The sequence below is a fragment of the Aotus nancymaae genome, unplaced genomic scaffold, assembly GCF_030222135.1.
Source record: "Aotus nancymaae isolate 86718 unplaced genomic scaffold, 86718_ANA_hifiasm-v0.15.2.pri h1tg000062l, whole genome shotgun sequence".
Taxonomy (NCBI): Eukaryota; Metazoa; Chordata; class Mammalia; order Primates; family Aotidae; genus Aotus; species Aotus nancymaae.
In genome coordinates this window covers 3,995,001-4,011,033 of record NW_026988476.1, presented here as the reverse complement: position 1 = coordinate 4,011,033, position 16,033 = coordinate 3,995,001, and the positions used below count along the sequence as shown (strand labels likewise).

The 16,033-nt window shown below is 39.0% G+C and overlaps 1 protein-coding gene and 1 long non-coding RNA gene across 12 annotated transcripts in view; one reads left to right on the top strand and one right to left on the bottom strand.

The window, feature by feature from the left end:
* Positions 1-16,033, bottom strand: part of NPAS3 (neuronal PAS domain protein 3) — an 859,804-nt gene that overhangs the window by 143,884 nt on the left and 699,887 nt on the right. The gene's annotated exons all lie outside the window — the stretch shown is intronic.
* Positions 1-16,033, top strand: part of LOC105728361 (uncharacterized) — a 102,190-nt gene that overhangs the window by 63,091 nt on the left and 23,066 nt on the right. The window contains exon 2 of the long non-coding RNA XR_001110006.2: positions 12,887-13,069. This is a non-coding gene — a long non-coding RNA (uncharacterized LOC105728361). The remainder of the gene's footprint in view (positions 1-12,886; positions 13,070-16,033) is intronic.

Here is a 16,033-nt window from a genome sequence, read left to right as displayed (position 1 = left end):
GAATGGTTTAAAATCTGTTTGAAATCTATTTGAAAATGAATATGTAATAATATAGACATATCTCCTTTTCAAAGCCAGTATTGTCAGATGTATTCTGAGCATTATAATTCATGAACAGAGTAGATGACTATTTGAAAAGTATTAAAATGAGCTGACTTTTCAATACAAGTGTCTTCACAATAAGTTTTCCTATTCTGGGCAATTCAGAAATGTAGACAATTGTGGTAGAAAAATAATATGTATTGTAATATTCATTGTACAGTAGTAGTGTAGTAAGTGGCAATTCTGGACATTACAAGAGACACAAGGATTATTTTCTGTGATTGCACAGAGAATACTTGGATTTCTTGTGAGGCTTTTGCATTGGAAATGAGATTCATCAGTCTGAACGGGGCAGGGTTAGAGCCCTTAGCAACATGCTTATTTTGTAGAAGGTCACTCAATAATAACTTCCTCTGCCCTCCAAGCTTATTAAGACTGACTGGCATATATTAATGAAAACACCTGATTCTCCAACCATAAAACCCAGACAAAGACTTTATTTTAATATTAAGGAAGGAACCCTTAATTAGCAGGGTTTCAAAAATGTCAGCTTCTTCTATTAGCTGTTCTGGTCCATCAAAGCCATAATCCCTACTGTCAAATTTCATCACATGATAGACAGTTTGCCGGCTGTCTTTTTTTTTTCCTTTTACTGATCATACTGACTGAAGCTTTTTTTGAAAAAAAAAAAAAAAAATTATTTTGCCATCACATTTAACAACACATTGTGTTTTTTCCTGTTATTCTCTTTATTTGACTCTTTGCTTTCAAAGACTCAACACATGTCGGCTAAAAAGGTAGGGGAAACAGTGAAGAAACACAAGTATTACATGTGAATACATATGCATTCTTAGGCATATAATTAAGGACTCTTGGAAGACCTGGGCTTGCTGGTATTGATTGCCTTCGAGAGTATGTAAATGTGCTGTCCGAAAACAGAGACAAATAAAACAGTCTCATAGATGATTTCCCATTTTTGATGTGTCAAGGAGAAGGGGGAAAATTCTGCAGAAGAACCCGGGATCTTTTAAGATAAACATTAATTACTATTAACCATCAGTGTACCTGTCTGTTGCAAGGAATTCATTAGAGCATCTATGGCTTTGCATTGCCCTTCAGAAATAAGATAAAATGACTGCATCTAGCAGGACAGAATAAATACATAGCTCTTAAAGTATTTGTGTTTTTAATCTGATTCAAAACATTTACTGTTGATTAAACCCTTTTGCAAATGGAAAATTTCATGCAGTCCATACCAAGAGGGATAGAAAAATACAAAACAAAATCAAAACAAGGATGACTCAAGGATTTACAGGCAACTTTTGTGAAGACTCAACTGCAGCTCTTTCTTTATCCATAAAAGAACGTGGAAGCCTCAGGAATAACAGTTTCAGTGTTTAGAAATGAGTTATGAGAAATAAAAGCTGGAGAATGAACTGATGGAGATGGCTTAGACCTGGCAGACTTTGTTAGAGATGACTAGGTCATACCCATTTTCTTTAGTGAGGATCAGGGACTTCATGAGAGAACACAGCATGTTTTCTTAGCTCATCCATTTGGCATCACTGAAGCAATGGCAAACTGTCCATTTCTATTAGCACCCAGGTATTTATTTTTCCCTTTTTCCCTTAACATTTTTTTATTCTAGACTTCAAGCTAGAAAGTCTGTCCCTCTTGTAATTTGCATACACTTTATGGCTCTCATCGATTTCTTCCATGTGGAACACCCAACCCTCCATGGGTCTCAGGAGAGTGGTCCTGGGGGGAGCTGGGGTGATTACATATCTTCCTGCAAAATGCCCAGGGGTTTTCATTTAGTAAAGTCCATTTGGTTCCTTTATACCTGGGGATTCTTTTTGTTTCTCTCATTGGCCATCCTTTGATTTTCTGAGATCCATTCTGTTGTCTGAACAGCACTACATAAGTACGACACAAAACAAAGCATGAGAATCCCAATTTCAAGTCACTAATGAGTCATTATCATTCTAATGCTATTTTTTTCTTTTTTTGCTTCCTTAGATGAAATAGAGAATATTAAAGGTATGGTTTCTGGTAATCTATTAGTAGAATTGACAGCCAGGCCTTCCTTACTATCTAATGGCTTTGGCTGACTCTACACAATTATTATTAAGTCTCTTGTTCTAGTTTTAATTGTGTCATTTAGAAATGAAGTCCTGTCTTTGAGGCTAATAAATTCTTGCTCTGTTTGCTAAAATGCACTTCCCAGGATACCCAGACAAACAAAGTACATTTATTGGACTAGAATATTTGGTTGGGTTCTGGGCCAGCGAGGTCCAGTTTTATGGCTAGTTGTATAGACACAATGAGCAACGTCCTGGCAGGTTTTCTAACACTTGCACATGCTCCTAATAGAGGGTACTGGTTATGAATGTAGACTCTAGAGGCAAATGGCTTGGGATCGAAACACACTTTGGGCAAGTTACTCTACTGTTTCCTCAGTTATAAAGTAAGGATAATAATGGTATCTACTTTCATGTGGTCATAATTAAATGAGGTAATGCATACAATGTGTGAAAGAAGCAAACCTGACATATACTAAGTATATATTCATTCACTAGACTGTAAACTTCTTCAGGGCAGCAGCCATATCAAATTCATTTCTACAAACCCTGGTGCATAGTCAATTATATATATTTATACACACACATATATATGTGCATATATATATAATTGAATGAATTATATATATTTAAATGAATGAGCAAGTAAGTGAAAAAATAGCATTAAAATTTTATTGAGAAATGAGATGATTCACAAGGGTTTGCTATATATTTGGGTCCCAAAGTAATATGGTGGCTTATCCTTTATGCCTACCTATTCATTATATTAACAGAAGCCCATAGTTGGGCTGCTGAATCAGATCTTTTGAGACTTAGAATCAAAAGTATGGCATAGCCTTGAGAAACTCAAAACCACTTGAACTTGATTCTGAAGCATTATTAATACGCTATTAGTTAGTGGGGAATGAAGATGAGTCTCATGCTGAACCAAAAGACAGCTGCCTTTGATCCAAAGGGATCACAGATTCTTTGCATCTCTGATGAACAGTATGGTTTCCTTCCCCATCCTCTCCCTGGCATCGCAAGTAATTTGAGGAAATTATAGGTGATATGAGCCTACCTATGGGCTCCAGGTTAAGGAGTCCCTGGGATACCTCTGAGGCCTTTCTCTCTCACTTTCCAACTAGAGCAGCTCTATACTGGCATATTTTATTTGGTTTTGGTCATTCCAGAAGGTTTAGCTTAAAGAACATATCTTATTGATGAAAGTAGAGTGAGAACCACAGTGTTAGACTTGTTGGCATACTGCATTACCTCAGTGGGAATGTGAAATCAGTTTTCAAAACAGAAGAAAAGGATAGAAACAGAAGGACAACTAAGTTAAGGCATCACATTTAATATACAAAGATATAATATAAACTACCGGCTTGAACATTAGCCTGGGAAACAAAAGTCAATCTTGTTACTCCTCTGTCTGTCTTCACCACTGATTTTTGGAATGAAGGTGGATAAGTCACTGTACGTTTTCTGTCTCTCCAGTTTTTAACTTGTCTTGAAGAGGCAATCTCTGCTTCCTACGATGAGGAGAATGAATTAGGAAACACCTGCAAAATCTTCTAAGTACACAAACAATGCCCCTCTATTTCTACAGAGTCTACTTATATAAGAGTGGAAGCCACAAAGGTGAAAGAAACCGTGGCAGAGGGAGCTTGGGCAAGGCTTGCTGCCCTTGCAGGCTGAGACGCAGGAAAGGAGTGTGGTTGGCATCTCAGAAAATCGATACCTAAGATCTGTAGGAGCTTTGAGGAATGTACTTGGAGTAAGCAGCAATATTTACTTGGAAAAGCCGGCATTTCTATCACTTCCTGCAGTCATTTTGACATCCCTCACCTACAACTAGACGCTATCCCCTGACTGCAACACACCCCCCCCCGCCCACTCCTGCTGCAAGAGTAACACAATTATCTTTTTTTTACATAATCTGCATAATTGATGCTTGTATATTTGAACAATTTTATGTGAAAAATAAATCCATGAGGACTACTCCCGCCAAGGGCAGCCCGAACAGTGTTGAGTCACCAGGAACTGGGTCTAGGGAAGTATTAATAGTAATGTGGAAAAAGAGCCTGACTCCCGCTTTCTCTGCCCCTCTTTAAACAATCTCCTACATGAAAACTTTCTCTAATCAATTTTCATCTCCTTTTTCCTTCAATATCAAAAATGTCATCTTTGGAGAGGAACTTAGGAAACTTAACACTTTCTACTTAGCTAACTGTATACTTTTATATTAAACTCTTTTCTAAAAATCAGGCTTATGTATGTCTAAGATGATATCCTATTCATCTTTATAGTTCCCAAGACACCTAGCACTGTGCCCAATAAATACTTGTTGGTTTGATTAAACTGATGACCTTAGAAGGCTTTCCAGTATGTGGCCTCTCTCCTCTTTGGGACCCCGTGGTGTTACCATTTGTATGTCAGACCAAAGAAAGACCTGAGATTCAGAACTTAGGGGCTTGTTACAATCTCGCAGCTGCATCAGATGTACAATCAGGGCTAGAAATCAGCCTGCTTCTATGAATTTGACTTTTGTAGATTACACATAGAAGTGAAATTATGCAGTATTTTTCTTTCTGTGTCTGGTATATTTCACTTAGCACAATGTCCTCCATATTCATTTGCATTACAAGTGGCAGGATCTACCTTTTTAAGGGCAAATAATATTCCTCTGTGTGTATTTCATTATCTTCTCATCCACTGATGAACACTTAGGTTGATTCCATATCTTGGCTGCTGTGAATACGACTGCAATGAACATAAAAGGGGCAGATGTCTCTTGGACATGCTAATTTCATTTTCCTTGGATAAGGGGCAAGGAAGTGAGGGAAATGGGAGATTTCAGTTACAGTGTATGAAGTTTTAGTCACACAGAAAAAGTTCTAGAGATCGAATGTAGAGCATGGAGACTATAGTTAATAATACTGTATTGTATTTTTAAAATTTGCAAAGAGTAGATCTTAAGCGTTCTCACCATCAAAAAAAGGTAACCGTGAAAAGAGATGTCAACTCTAGCTCGACTAATCTCAGTTCACTATGAATATGTATGTGAAAACATCATGCTATACACCTTAAATACACACAATTTCAATTAAAAATGTTTTAAAAGAAAAAAATCAGTGTCTCACATTTCAGTGATCTTTGTTTGAGACACTACTTTGATTGAAGGCATTTTGAGTTTGGAGTTGAAAAGTCCAGAGTTTGAATCTCAATTCTCCTAATTTCTTTTTTTTTTTGAGAAGGAGTTTTTGCTTTTGTTGCCCAGCCTGGAGTGCAATGGTGCAATCTCAGCTCCCTGCAACCTCCGCCTCACAGGTTCAAGTGAGTCTCCTGCTTCAGCCTCCTGAGTAACTGGGATTACAGGTGCCCACCACCATGTCCAACTAATTGTTGTTTTTTTTTTTTTTTTTTTTTTTTTTTTAGTAGAGATAGGGTTTCTCCGTGTTTGCCAGGCCAGGCTTGAACTCCTGACCTCGTGATCTGCCTGCCTTGGCCTCCCAAAGTGCTGGGATTACAAGTGTAAGCCACCATGCCCAGCCTGCTCTCCTAATTTCTAACTGTAAGCCTCCATCTTCTTGTCTGTAAAATGGGACTTTTTCAACTTACTCTTGGATTGTTGAGAGGATTAAATAAGATGAATAATGTGATTGGCATATGCTAGGCAGCTAATAAATGGTAGCTGTAGCAACAACAACATTACCCATGTGTACTCCTTGCCCTGAATCACAATTGATAAGAGAAACCAATACATGCCACACGGTTAGCATAGTACCTAATTTTGCCAATCATTAAGAAAGTCCCAAAACTACTAGTCTTAAGTTTGTAGTGTACCTCAACCACAATCCTTTTCAAGTAGGTCTAGTTGTAAAAAGTCTGATTAAACAGGAGTTCGATACTAAACTTATTTTTTTGCTTCATTAGCATAGCAGTAGGAATAGAGACAAGGGGGCATCTGGTAATGCGGTGGTGCAGAACCACAAAGTGAGAAAACTGGTATCCTAAGAACGTCCTTATTTAGACTATAGTCTCAAGAGCTATTCCCATAATTTATTTCTGCCCAGAGTGAAGGAAAAGAGGATGTTTGTTTGCAAATAGAAAACCAGAGGCAAATGGTATGACTTTTATCCAACTTTGTGGTTTTTTTGAGACTATGGGATGAAATACTGAGATTTAGTACCTTGGAGAGATAGGAGGACGTACAAGTCCTCGCAGTCTTGTACTGTTCAAGAAAGGCCACTACAGAAAAAAAAAAAAAAGGCAGGCAAATGCAAATAACAACACAGAACCCTAAATGGAAAAGGATTCTTTGTGCTTTCTGAGTCATCCACTTACTTTTTCTAAGCGAATTAATAGCCCTAGTGCAACTGCATTTGTAAAATTTCTAGTAACATAACCACTGTTCTCTCTCACTCATTCTCTTACAGTCATATATTTTGTTTCTCATGTATTCAGGCAAGAATAATAGAAATACTTTTGTATTTTTTTTTTTTTTAGTAGAGATGGGGTTTCACCATGTTTGCTAGTCTGGTCTCAAACTCCTGACCTCATGATCTGCCTGCCTCGGCCTCCTAAAGTGCTGGGATTGCAGGCATGAGCCACCACGCCTGTGGCTGTTAAGTTTTTACATGAATTGGCTTATTCCAGTTAGCTGGATATACATTGCACTGTTGTGTAAAAGATTTCACAAAGCCACATGCATGTTTGGATTTACCTGGGAAAAGCAAAAGAGTTGACTTGCTGTTTAAAAAAGAGAACCCACAGGTATAGAGAAAAAACTGTGCTAGTTTTTGTTGAATACTTTTGTTAGCTTGAGCTGGTCACAGAATGTACTTGGGAAAATGTGAACACATGCCTGGGTGCTATGCAGGTAATTAGGAGAACTGGGTTCTAGTCACCGCTTTGAGATAACCTCACTGTGTTGATTACATGGTTGTTATTCCCTCGTACAATGGGGGTAGTCACATCCACCTTGCAGGGTGTTCCGACGATTGAATGGGATTGTGCGTGTAAATAACCTACAGCAGTGTCCAGCAGGGTATATGTATTTAGAAAGTAAGTTCTAGACTTCCTCATTTCTCCCATTTTAAGTAAGTTTCTTCCCATTTAGAACGCTTTGTAATCTGGAACGTGTGGTGATCTTCATGAGCAGTGTCATCAGGTAAAGCTATGATTGCAGTAGCTACACCTGGCATCCACTCCCTGTGAGTGACTTCACTCAGGATTTTTTGAAGTCAGGGTCAAACTGCATCTCATCTTTCCAGTACTGAAAGAAGCCCCATAGAAATCACTTGGGATATAAATATTCATTCATCAACAGTTGGCTAGTCAGCAGCATAGTGTGGTCTGTACATATTTTGAAGGCAGATGGTTTCTATTTTTTAAACTTAAAACTTAACAATAAAGACAGAGGTAATGCCTAACAAGTTTAAATGTCCTTTTATAATTTGGCATGTGTCTTTACTTAGAGCTGCAGAGACTAAATGTTAGGGAATTTTTCTTTAAAAAATCTAATCACTTTTTTTTCACCACTGGAAAAGGTTAGGACATAAATGTATACTTGGTGGTTCCAGCAGGTGAACTTAAACTTGTCTAAACTACAAAGACTTTGTTAACACTGGCAAATCAGAACCAGTGCAGCAGAATTAATGCAATTTCAGTTCTTCTTTGTGTCTGTAATGGTTTCCTATTATCCTGATAAGTGGGCAGCCATTTCACTTCTTTTATTGATATAGCTGTGAAAAAGAATTAGATTTCAACACTTACGTAACTGAGATTAATTGATTGATTAGATTATTAATTAAATATTCCATTAAATTTTCTTTTGAAAAAAATGGCACAGGAATGTGGATTCCCTAAGGTTTTTTTTTCTAACCCATGGAAGAATAAACAAGGAAATGCATAACTAAACATTGTATCTTATCTTTTGAAAGATAATTAAGCAAGCAGATGCATTACTGTGTAGAAAATTTACTCACTGCTGGCTGTCTTACAAGACTACCTTTATCCAGCACCTGTACATCCCAGTTCAAGGTGGGGAGATTTTCTCTTTTGTGAACAAACCACAGAAATCAGTGAGTTATGAGAAAAATTACTTGGGACCACACCTTTAGGCGCATCTATTTCGACACAATAACGGGCCTGTTTGAGTTAGGAATAAAATGGTTTACCTAAAACTTCCAATCATGCAGTGTTTCAGGGATCTGTGGAAAAATAAAAACAGCAAGTGGCCTGTCAGGTAACCCATAATTAAAAGCAATTTTGAGCTGTCTTTTCAGGCAACCGACCCAGGGGAAGTATTTGCTACCTGTGTGACCTTCACGATTGTGAGTCCTTGGCAGTGTCAACGACCCTCTGAACTGAATTCAAAACTAATCTCTGACAGAAAAAGAGAAACAGAATTCATGCAAATCATATTAATTCCAACATTTCCCCAGTGAGCTGGGTATAAACTACAGCCTAATTAAATATTTTTTAACGATGTGAGTAATTTTTGCCAAGGGGCGGATTCAGGGGAAAATTTAATATGAGATCACAAAAGCTGTTCCCAGCGTTGATTCTGTAAATTAATGACTATCTGCCTTATGATAAAAACATGCTGCCAAGAATGAAAATGAAGTCGGCAAAGCTTGCTCTATTTGTCTAACAACCAAATATACAGAATGCAAAACTTTAAAGGCAATGGGAAATTTTCATTGTGTTTGCGTGATACACACAGGATAAAGTTGCACCATGCTGACAACCCAATAACCAGCTTTAAGGCATTGTCAGCAAGATGGGGCCATTTTTAGGTAGCTGTTGTCAAGGTCCAGGGACCTGTTTTAAAGCAGCTAGTTAGTTAAAAAATTGTATGCACCTTGCTTCCCAAAGAGATTCAAGGTGGCTCACAATAAGAGACACATACGCACAAGTAACAGTGTTAAAGGCAAAATGGAAGGTCAAACATAGATCAAGGGCAAGTGCTCAATTATTTGGTACAAATGTTGCCAGCATTACAGCTCCATGGATTGCTTCCTCAGACTGACCATTAAAACAGCTTTCCACACCCATCTTGATCCTCAGGGCAGTTCATTCTGGAAACCTGAATTGGATTGCTGTCCGAGGTCATGGGGGTGAAAAATGGGGGTGAATACAGCCAGCAAGGGGATGGTGTCAGCACAGCCCTGGGCAGCTTATTGCATCTAAATCTATAAATGGCAGTGGACAAAAGGTGGCCTGGTATAAGACTGTTCTTGTCTGCTTAAGTCCAGCTTGAGAATGGAGCTTCCCCTCGCATTCAGACTCCAGTTTTAGGAAGCATTTTGACAAAAAAGCAACTCGGCATATGTTACAGAAAACCAAGGCATGGTGCCTGAATCAAAGCCAGGGAAAAGTCCCTCATCTCGCTTTGCTTCGTGAGGGCAACCTACTTTTAATGACTCCTGTAGTTAACACCCAGAAGTTGCCAGCGGTCCCCTGTGACATATGACTTGGTCACTAGGCCAGCCCATCACAAGGGTTTTAGGAGCTATATTTATTTAAATTTCTGTCGGTGCCCAGCAATGGAGATTGAATTTACAGTCTTTCAATTAGAAGGTCATCTGTGCTAACTAGTGCACCACTGCCTCATTATAATCATAAAATTAGTGAGAAAAGACTGGCATGAGTAATATGGAAATGCTGGTTTCAAAGGTGAAAAGGTGCTGTTTCCTCAGGTTATAGCAGAGGAGAATGCAACAGCAAGCTCTTGATCAGTAAATATTCCCATTTAGAGCAAAGAGAAGTCCTTGACACCCATTACAACAAAATATAAGGATGCCAAGATAATTTTATGAGAATACATACGAATACTCAGAGTGACTATATTTACTGAAAGAGAGAGACACAGTTTTCCTATTTACACATAAATTTTCCTTGCAAATTTAATACAAGTAAAAGTAGCATGAATGTCTCCAAAGCATAGCTTTTGATTTTTAACCATATTTGTCAAAAATCTCAGCTGGTGATTAATAAACAAATCAAAATGAAATAAAAGCAGGCAGGGCTGAGATGTGGAGTGCCTCATGGCTGGCTGTATCGGTAGCAGGCTGTCATGATAAGCCTTATCATTTTTAAACTTTAACGTGTTGTTAATGTTATTAACGGAATCACTGGGTGCTACTTAATTAATATTTTTGCCCACTAGAAATGTCATTTCTAGGAAAAGAAAAACAAGCCACCAAAACTAGCTTACTCCAAAATTAAAAGGGAAGGAAATGAACCAAACTAACATTTATATCTATGAAGTACTTTGATATCAGTGTTTTCTTCCTCTTAATGACCTTATAAAAAGGGGGGATTATTATCCTTAATGTACAAATAGAGGAAATAGAGATATAGAGAAAAGGTACAAGTTTCCTGACTTTAATCAGGGGATTAGTGACAGGGCTGGACTGTAGACCCAGATCTGACCTCAAAGCAACATACCTGTTTTTTGTTTTTTTTTTTTACATAATTTGTATTCTAATTCTGTTATATCAGTTGAGATGGTGCTTATTTAAAATGCATTTCAAATTCCCTAACTTAAAACAGAGTCTTCAGGGACTTCCTTAATATAAAGTTAAACAACTTAAGGAACTGGATCCAGGGAGAAAAGAATGATTGAACTTTGAAAACTCAGTAAGTACTTATTGCCCATCTAGTCTATGAACAGTGATGTCCTATGTGTGGTCTGGGTACCAGGAAGAAGACAGATCTGTGCTAACTGAAAAGTGGACATACCACCAACTAACTGATGCAGAGCAGCATGTCCCCGTACAAAGGCAGAATGCAGCCCTGTGGTGGGAGAAAGGAAGGTGGCATTGCATGGCACGGAAAAGGCTTCACAGCCTAAGTTGTAGGAGGTGTGATGATTTCTGCATGTGCCTTGTGAACAAAGTCAGCAAGAGGCAGAGAGATGGTTGTAGGCCTGTCTTTCTTGGAAGAAGAGGGATGACTGCAGTCTTTGGCTCCTTTCCTCCCTTTGTGTTTGATCTGACATTTTCCTGTTCTCTTGCCAAGCCTCCCTTACTTAACCCCCTTCCTTTCCCTCTTCTTGTTCCACGTGGCTGGAATCCTCAGGCCTACAATGGGCATCAGAGCTGCTTCAACTCTGTTGAACTCCTGCTCCTGCAACAAGGACCTAAGTCCTTTGAAGGGCTCACCATGAGGGACAGGCTGCTGCTCCTGGCAGAGGCATGGGCCTGGCCCCAAGGAGTCAGCACAGAATGAAAGAGAGGAAAAGAAAGATTTTCTCCATCTTAAAGCCCCCTAGAAGAGACATATCATCTATAGTGGCAGCAGGAGCCGTGTGAGGTGATGTCTTTTAGTCGGCAGCCTAAGTGCAGGGGTCTGGTAGAGGGCTGTGCTCAGAGGAGGGGAAGATCAGAGGTGAAGTGATGAATAATGTGCACGTGGAACACTGACAGATCACTTGTAACAAATGTATGATGACCCTCCAAAGCTCGGAGCCCACTAGAGCTTCCCTCTAATTAAGGATAATCCAGAATTATCATGCTTAATTATTTTCATAGGTTTCTTTGAGGATTTTTTTTTTTCTTCAATTGGGGTGAGGGATATCTAGCTACAAAGGGCAAAGGCTGATTTACATCCGGGAAATAAACTTAAGAAATGTTTTCTCTTGCCCTAGTATCCCTGCAGCATCTCCAACATCCTCTCTGTCTGTGCAGCAATAATTCTCTGTCAATCTTTCTTGTTTCCTGGTTGGGTTAACGTAGCATATTCCTTACCTACGAGCAACCTCTGTTCACTTCTAATAAGTTGCTGTTAAAATGTGTAAGATTTTCTTTGCTTTTCTTGTAGAGTTTTCTCAAAGTGAGGTCCGAGTATTACCTGTGTCTGTACAAAATGCAGAATCAGTTGACCTTCTTAAAAACACATCCTTCTGGTCCCATTTATGGCACTAAATCAGACCGTCTTGGGATGGGGCCAGGGAATCTGTATTTGAAATAGGAATCCCAGGATATTCTTCTCCTGTTCAAGTCTGAAAGCCATTGGTTGGATGGCTTGCCCTTTGCCAGAAAGTGTATTCTTTAAAGACCTTTTCCCTGCCCCTTCCTGCCTTCCACACCACAACCACTCTAGTCAAACTTGGTTTCTCTCTCTGCAGTCAATCCACCACGATCACTTCATTATTTCTGCTGTCATCCCCAATGCGCTCGTCATTTCCTTCATGATACACAGTCTGTTTCTTAGCTGTTTCTAATTTAGCTTGTCTTTTTCACACCGTACCCCCTTCCTGCCCACTCCCTTTTGTGGCCTATCTTCTTATTGCTTACCATCTTAGTACAATTCAGTTCAGTTCTTCCACCTCACGAAGCTTTCCTTATGTAGGAGCTAAAAGAGTTAAGCTTCAAAGTATGCATCCAATACAATAACCGACTTAGAATGGAGTATATAAAGCAGTCTATGATAAAATAATAATGGCCAAGTACTATGATGAAAACAAGTGTTTATATTGTGACCTGAGATGGGAATAGCATCTTGTACATTTGCTACAGCACCATGTTGTTGGCCTCCTAGACATATTAAGTCAGAGTATGAAGAGCTTTCAGCCCTGTGCAACCTTATATGGTGTTAACTATGCTGGTTTCCAGCGTCCTTTCTCTTGAGCCAGTTCTGTTAACTGGCAGGGTGAAACCATGTTTTTGAGGTGAAGACATCTGGACAGCTGCTGTAAGTGCCTTGTTTCAGTTAGCCTCATATGTGAGTATTTAAGGACAGGCGTTAACTGTCCACTTCATTTATGACAGGTGGTGCGTGGAGAGAGACGTAAGCAAGTTTTGTACACTGGGATTTTCATCTGAATGAATGCATAACCTACAGGCCATTGTGTGTTCCTTTGAAGAATGGAAACAAAGGAGGCCAGTTTTGGCTAGAATCAACTCCAATTTGAGTTTCTGCCTGTAGAGGGGGCTTCCCTCTACCTCCCAATGGTAAGTTCTTGGGAAATGGGTACTCTCACAGGATGAGTTCCTCAATAGAGAAAAGCTACAAGGCAAGGACCGTCACAATTAGCTGCCGTCCAGCTAGAATTGTGGGGGCACCACGAGGCCACACCGTGGTCCTCAGCACCAATGCAGTGTTGACAAACTAGAGTAAATTTAGAACAGAGGCAATGGCAAGTGAGATTCTGGAGGGCTTCACTGCCAATGATGGACTATGAGGCTAAATTAAAGTGGTTTAGCCAAATGACCACTAAAAAGGAGGGCAGGCTGTCTTCCCATACCCAGGAGAGAGATGTGAGGACATCAGTGCCCTCTGAGCCTGGCTTCACACGTGCACTGGGATGTGTTCAACTCTATGCCAATCCAGAGGATAGAAATACTCTGTGCTGTCCCTGTAAGCCAAACTAGGGCAATTCATTAGCAAGCACAGAATATATGTTTATATTCACTTGGAATTTTGTCAGTTGGGCCTTCTAAGATTATTTTTAGGCACTTTTTCTTAGATTTCTATAAAGCCTTCCTTTCTAGGAGTTTATTATTAAACAAGTTTTCAGTGAAAAGTGTTTTAAAGCATTAAATAGGTTAGGGATGCAAATGGTACATGCACAGGTCATTTTCAAAAAGTGACACAATTGGAAGACTATAATTGTGTATATGCAGAAGTATTCTTTGGACCTAAGTTTTCAATGGATCTAAAGTCGGCTTGTAGCAATTTGAAATTGAATGATTTGCATTCACAAGACAAAGCCGGTCACACCCATGATATCAGCTTCTGTTCCTGTAGTTGGCAGACAGCCCTCGATAGATAAATTCATCTCAGTAACTTTGCTTCCTGGTGGGTTCAGCCAAAGGGTCCCACAGGCTGCTAGTCTCTATCTGTTCTCTTCTCTACAGAGTTCTAACCCTTTCTTGTAACCTGGGGGCAAAATCAAACTGAGAGGGGTGAGAGAGAAAAACAGGTAGCAGGGGAGGTTAAATAGGTTATCGCCAAGGAAGGGCGTTCAGTGACTATAAATTAATGAATCTATCTTTGTTACGAAGCTGGGCAATTATTTTTGAAGGTAATTTCAAAAGAGGAGTTAGTAAAATGTTCTATACAATGGGACTGTCATTTGAGTGAATACATGCCTATAGGTTTACATATTTATCTGAGTACATGAATTCTAGAATTAAAAATATATCAATGGAAGGAAAAAGCAGCTGAAACCGACTATATACTGGAACATGCAAGATGTGACCTGGGATGGAATGGTGGGAGACTTTGTGATTCAGGATTGAGTCACCCCTGAATGCTTTGAATCTGGCTACTACTTAAGCCACAACTGGGAAGCATCCTTGACACTGTGAAATAACGTGGTGATGCTGAGTCAGAGAGTAAAAATTTCAGGAGTTGTTTCATGCATTTAAAATCAAACTGGTTCAAAGTAAAACAATTGGTGTTAATGAGATGGTAGTTCAGGAAACAATAAAGACCTGCCATTTCTAAACACCAACAGCTAGAACGTAAGGCTTTTGTTTGTTACAGTAAGAAACAGAGGCAGCATAAATATATCAAAGAGTGAACAAGTGATCCTAATACACTTCGAAGATGCTAGTCAAAAATATTACTAAAGAAAGAAACCTTCTTTTCATGACCTTGATACAGGTGATTGTTCATCATTTAGCTATATATGGAAAAAGAAGATGTAATAAGCTGAATAAATGTATGAAATTGCTTACTGTGCTATGCCATTTGATGCATTGAAGGATTTATGCTCTAAAGATACTAGACTGTCTAGTTCATTAAGCAAGTTAGTGTGTGGTCATTCATATCACACAGTTGGGCCTAAGGACACAAACATTGCTTCCATGAGATAATAATACACTTAACATTTGCATCATTTTGATCAACAGCACTTTTTTGTTTCAAAAATATTGAAATCCATTACTTCAAGGACAGCTGCTACTGTAAAACACTATCTCCTTGTTGCTATCACATATAGGCACATGAGCAATAATCTTTGCTGAATGAGTCATTGCTGCTGATTACTCTGTACCTCTGGTGGAATTTCTAGATCCACAGAAGTAAAAAGTGTTATAAATAAGGACACACTGAAATCTCTGTGTGGGTGCTGAAGAACTGCTAATGTGTGAACAAATGGTGAAGTAGCACTGAGTACTGCCCTGCTAGCTCACAGGCACCAGAGACCACAAACAAAGGCATTTTCAAAGTTGTTCCAAGAGATATCTGCTAAGAAGAGAGTATAGTTATGATGGACTACTCAATTTTGACAATTTGAAAACAAAAAGAGCTAGAGCTCTTCTGTGGCAAGATACCTATGTTTTATCCAGGCCCAAGCTATGAAGCACTATGAGATCACATGAGTGCATGCATCTTACGTCTATCACTCATATAGGTTATGAACTATATGGCTACTAGGAGGCAGAAGTATTACTACATTATTTTGATCAACTGATTGACAAGCCATCTATGCAGACATCGACTTACTAGATAAAAACATTGACTTACTAGGTAAAATAATGGCAAATATACACACATTCTAAGGTTAAATGGTGTGACCAAGGTTATAGAGGGAATGGGTCTTAAATCAGTTTAAGAAAAATGTGAGAAAAGTTAAAGCTAAATGTAATGAATTATTCCTATAGACGGCATTTTCTCTATTCCATGTGATATCATGTTATGTATACAATGAGTAAAAAAATGAACATAGCTCAGGTAATTCTGTCACATCCCTTCCCTCCTGCCTTTTTAATATGGAAAATAAGGATGGCCTTCCAGTCCCAATTTTACCTGGCTAAATTCTACCTGTCCTTCAGGCCTCAGCAGACCCTTCATCTTCTCAGAGAACCTAAGACTAGATTAACTTTTCCTGTTAGATGCTCTAACAGCACTTGTACCTTTCATCCATGGCACTAAGCACATATATAATTATCTTTTGACCTGGCTCTCCC